Here is a 6,000-nt window from a genome sequence, read left to right as displayed (position 1 = left end):
GAGTATGTCATCTAAGTATATTATAACGCATACATCAGTTAGATCACGGAAGATTTCATTAATGAAATGTTGGAAGGTTGCTGGTGCATTGCTTAACCCAAATGGCATTACATTGTATTGATAAAGGCCATATCTTGTTCGGAAAGCAGTTTTCCATTCGTCACCTTGTTTGATTCTTATAAGATTGTAAGCCCCTTTTAAATCTAGTTTGGAATAAATGGTGGCTCCATGTAGCCGTTCAAGGAGTTCCGGTGTTAGTGGTAGGGGGTATCTATTTTTTACCGTTATGTTGTTTAGAGCTCTATAATCTATGATGGGACGTATAGTACCATCCTTGTTTCTAACCAGAAACATACCTGCTGCTGCAGGACAGGTAGAATGAGAGATGAACCCTTTACGTAGGTTCTCATCTAGATATGATCTTACGAAAGTTAATTCGTTTTGAGAAAGGGGGTATATCTTTCCATGAGGTATCTGACTGCCAGGTATTAAATCAATTGGGCAGTCAAATTCCCTATGTGGAGGTAGACTCTCTGCCTCTTTCATGTCGAAAACCTCTGCCAGATCCTGATAAGGTCTGGGTAGAGCATTCTCCAATGAAGCTAAAGTACAATGTGGATAGCATGTCTTTAAACAGTATGGAGAGTTTAGTTTTAATTTGTTCACCTTCCAGTCAATGCTGGGATTATGCTTTTGTAGCCATATGTAACCAAGAATAAAAGTGTGTAATGAGATGGGAATTAGATCAAATGTGATATACTCAGTGTGCCCATCTTTTGTGGTTATGAGTAGTGGAATAGTATGATGGGTGATGGGTCCATGTTGTGTAAGTGAACCATCTATCAATTTAACAAATACAGGTTTTGCCATGCACACAATAGGAATTTTATTATTTTTAACAAAAGTTGTATCAATATAGTTTCCTGATGCCCCTGAATCAATCAAGGCTTTGGATTGGATGTTTTTCTGATCCCACTGTAATGAGAAAGATAAAGTCATTTGGGTATCTAATGTTAAATTGTATAATTGAATCTTTTGAAAATTCTTACCCTTCTTTTGTTTGAGAAGTATAGGGCATGTCGCAACTGTATGCTCCTTGTGAGCGCAATAGAGACACAATTTCTCTAGTCTTCTCCTGGATTTCTCCTCTGGAGTGAGAGGGCCTTTGATGACTCCTATTTCCATGGGAGTACTGGAGACAGAAGGTTTTTCATATGAAGGAGAGTAGACAGGGTATCTTTTAGGTGTGGTCTCATATCCGGCTCTTTCTGCTTTTCTTTCGCGGAGTCTGCGGTCCAACGTAGTACTCAGCTTTATAAGTGCTGAAAGAGTATCAGGGATCTCTAAACGTGAGAGTTCATCCTTTAATCCTTCCGAAAGTCCCAGACGAAATTGATTTCTGAGACTGATTTCGTTCCATTGTGAATCATTAGACCACATCTGAAATTCAGTTATATATTCCGCAACTGTGCGTTTCCCCTGTTTTAGTGAGCGTAGCTTGGTTTCTGCAGTAATCTGTGTGTTTGAATCTTCATATAATTTTGCCATAGCAAAAAAGAAATCCTGTAATGAGTCTAGAATGGGATTGTTATTTTCAAAAAACCTGTTAGCCCAAGTTCTGGGTTCTCCTTGTAAAAAAGAGATAGTTGTACACACTTTAATTCTTTCTGAATGGTATGTGCGGGGCCTTAAGGAAAAAAGCAGATGACATGCATTTTTAAAATCCCTAAACTCATTACGTTTTCCAGAAAATGGTTGTGGATATTGAATATGAGGTTCTGGATGTTCTGTGGTTTTTGTAGGAAAGCATTCTTTTAGTAAAGCTTTTAGTGCAACCATTTCAGCTTGTACTTCTGTTAAACCTTTATTTAAATAATCAAGTTTTTGGTAGACATTGGTTAATTCAGTTTTTACCTCCTGAGGATTCATTTTGTAGGTAATACAGAATTATTCCTTATGACTACTTTCTATGTTTTTTATGGGCCTGAAAATTATGTTATGTCTTAAATTAAAGACTTTGTTAATAAGATTCTGAAACTTGATATGAAATAAAGGTTGTGTTGCTCTTTTATGATCTAAGCAGAAAATGAAGTTTTGAATTATCTGCATAGGCAATGTGAGCAAATTATTATGAAATCTTATTACAGACCATAAGTAAATATTCAGATTGGAGTTAAAATCTGTATAGGTAGAATGCTTGTGCAGTAATACATATGATAATCTCAGGATCAGAGAAAAGTCTTAAGGTATTCCACTTCCTGTCTTCACGCACACACACACTCAAACTAAAATATATACAAATCCAGTCAAATCACACAATCCAAGTAATTCAGTATATGTAAGGTAAATCTTTAAGTAAGAATTATAGCAGGCTGAGATACGATACTGAGTTTGGTAACAGGTACTGCTGTATGAGAGATAATGAAAGTTCAAAGCAGGTTCGGTCATATGAAATAAATATGCGTATTGACAAAGGTAAGTATGACAAGCATAAGCATATAATTGATCCCAGTTGTTAACTTGTGTAGTATACGATACCCAACCACTTTGAAGAGGAGCTCTGAAAGATCACAGCCGTCAGCGGTCAGAGGCTGTGTGTGTGTGCGGCTTAGTTCCGGGACGCGGAGAAAGAAGATCCGGCGGCGTAGTGATAAGGTTCAAAAATAGAAAGTTCAAAAAGGACTGTAGTTGAATCCAATGAATCTTTAGAGGTACAAATATTGAACTTGTCGAGGTATGACCTGAAGGATGATAACTAGAAGCTAACAAGTGTTAGCTAACAAGACACTTCAATTTTCAGGCAAGGAATGATAGTAGATTGCCGCCTTATAAAGGGAGGAGAATAAGCTGGGAGGGGATAGCCCTTAAAGGGATATCACACACTGGGATCAATTATACCCACAAGATGTGCTATAATTGTAGGGCCAATTATGTCATCTACTTATTGACTTGTACACATTGTAACCTACAATGACTCTCTAGGGGGATCAGATCCCAGATACGTGAACATATCTGTAATATTAAAACAGGGATACTTACTACACCATTGATTACTCATTTAAAAAACTTTAATGAGAAAAGTCCAGATAGGTTAAGGTGGACCATCACTGACTATGTACCTAAATTGAAACGTGGAGGTGATAGAGATCTTCAGCTTGCTAAACAAGAAGTATTCTGGATTCTTACACTTAAAACCAGGAAACCCCTGAGTCTCAACAGTGAATTTGACCTTATTAATTTCTGGCAATAAATTTTCACATGATTCCTTTCCTCTCTTTGACCTCTATTTACCCTTTTTGAAATTTACTAGTTAAATTACTTTTACTTTGGTAATAAGCGTAGCCTTTAGCAATAAATGCAGCTTATGTTTGTGTCAATCCTGCTATGTACTACTTTCCATGTAAGCCTATTAGGGAACTAATGATGAATGGCTATTATCACTTTAAATGCAACTAATCTTCTTGGGCAGATGCCATTTGTTTTTAACCTATCAGGTTTTGTTTCTGGTTTTAAATGTACAGGTGTATTTATCAATTATTACCCTATGACTACGGCATGACAGCCGGAATGTGTCAGCGGATCTGCCAGACACACCACCACACTTTTGTCTTTCAATGTATCAAGTTTTAAAGTGTTTTGAATAAAGAAAAAAGTTTTATGTTACCTACCTCGGGCTTAACTCTTCTTTCACATGTATATTTTCCTGCATGGACATTACAAATATGTATATTTTCATACATGAATATTGTAAGCATGTATATTTTCCTGCATGAATATTGCAAGTATGTATATTTTCCTGCATTATTTTGTGCATCAGCAGGACTACTTGATTTTGAATAGCGGCTTGAATATTTCAAGCAGATTTTGTCTTGAGTTTGCAAACTTTCCTGATTTTAAATAAGATCCTTTTTATTGGTATATATATGATAAACCTAAGGATATAAAGATTTAAAGCGTTCTATTTTCTGACATGAAAATGGTTCTATATATATCAGTTTATATAAATAAGGAAACATCAAATACAATTTCTCTGCATATGCATTTTAAATAGTTAATAACGTCTAAGCACTAGATTACGAGTGGAACGCAAAATTGCACATAAACGAGTGTGATATTTGTGCTTCACTCAGTAATACCAGCACATGCAATTGTGCGCTGGTATTACAAGTAAAGCACAATGTGAATGCGACCTCGCGTTTACATTGCTTGGAAGTTTTGCTCTCATGAGAGCATGCTTCCATAGGCTCCAATGAGAGCCTCGTTCTGATGCCCGGCAAAGAATCTAGTCATGCAGCGTTGGGCAGCATATTTAAAAGATATATGTATACTGTATGAATATATACATATATCTGTATGTGTTTATATGTGTATATACATATATATGTATGTGTTTATATGTGTATATACATATATATGTATGTGTTTATATGTGTATATATGCATATTAACACATAAATATATATACATATATATTTACAGTTTAAACACAGTCCCCATAGACTGCTACCTAAAGACACTTTTCAGTGCAATTTCTTTTATAACACCCCACATCCCCTCACTTTAACCCCTCATAACTGCTTTGTGCAGTTATTTAAAATACAAAAAAGATGCTACTATTTTTATTCTAAATAAAGGAACTGCACACTTTATTTGGGGGCAATTGGGGGTCTGAACTCTGGTTAATTTTGCTTAGTGCAAAGTGCTACCGTGAATTCAACAGAGCAGATCTGATACGGGTGAGCACCGATTTGGCATAACCGCTGCTGAACTAATGTCATTTAGATAATGGCTCATGTTAGGAGTTATCATGAACACAGACTCAGATAGGAGGCTACATACATACTACTATGTTTGTCAAGGTGCCTCAAATGATCTCACAGTTTTTTTTAACTTAAGTTCTAAGCAATTGACATTTTTTTACTAATATAATTTTTCATATGAAATCATAGCTCATTGATTCTAGTTCTGAAGGTTTTAGAAATGTTTTAATATTGGTGTACACTAACATAAATTTTCATTGTGTTTTTATAATTTTATAACATGAATCTACTTTCTCTAAAGGGAATCATATACTTTATAGTAGAATGATTCTGTTTTCTATTGCCATATAGATCTTTTCACACATAATAAATTAAATTTGATATTCAATAATGGTTGTTTGATATATAGTTACTCAGTTTGCTGTTTAGCGCTACCTAATTGTGTTGTGACAGTGCAGGGTGCACTGTTTGTGTTCCTCTTCTCAACTTAGAAACGTTTAGAAAAGATTAGCACACAGAATTCTCAGTGTTTTTCTATTAGTGATGTTTCCAGTCTTCCTTGCATCAAGGGTTGTGCTATTAGGGACATAAATGTTGGAAGTGACCATGCTCCCAGTGTTGTGGCACCAAGATCTATGGGGGAGGTATAAAAACATGTTAATGTCAGTCTGTGCTTAGTTATTCTTTATGGAAGTCATTGCATTCTTGTTTTTGGCCTGCACCTTTGATCCTGACCATGACATGTTTCCTGGTTTATGTTCCTTGCCTCTTCCTTGCCTGTTCCTAGGACTGTGGACTGATTACCTGGCTGCTGACCTAAGGAACTGTACCTTGGGCTATTTTTTTGCTTATCACTTGGATCTGAGCAGATAGCAGAAAAATCACCCATACAATGCATGGGCAGCAACAGTTTCAGAGATCACAATCCCCCCGACCATGGGTTTAATTTCGACAACAAAATGGACTCATGTAATTCAACATACAAAGGAGGTTAATAAAGTGTAAAACTGTTCTTTTTGATATGTTTGAAAGTATTGCAAGACAATTTGGAATAATTATATTTTCTTACGCATGTGCCATACACTGAAATGGTCACAAATTTCTGGTTTAGATAAATTTAATATATGTTGTAGATTAATTCAATTTATATTCAGCACTATTATATAGTCCCTCAGTAGTGGCAGGACAGATATTTGCATATGTATATGTATTTAAAATACATTTACACAATATCTTGTAC

The sequence above is a fragment of the Bombina bombina genome, chromosome 6 (assembly GCF_027579735.1).
Source record: "Bombina bombina isolate aBomBom1 chromosome 6, aBomBom1.pri, whole genome shotgun sequence".
In the NCBI taxonomy this organism is placed as follows: Eukaryota; Metazoa; Chordata; class Amphibia; order Anura; family Bombinatoridae; genus Bombina; species Bombina bombina.
Note: the sequence above shows the minus strand (reverse complement) of the source record.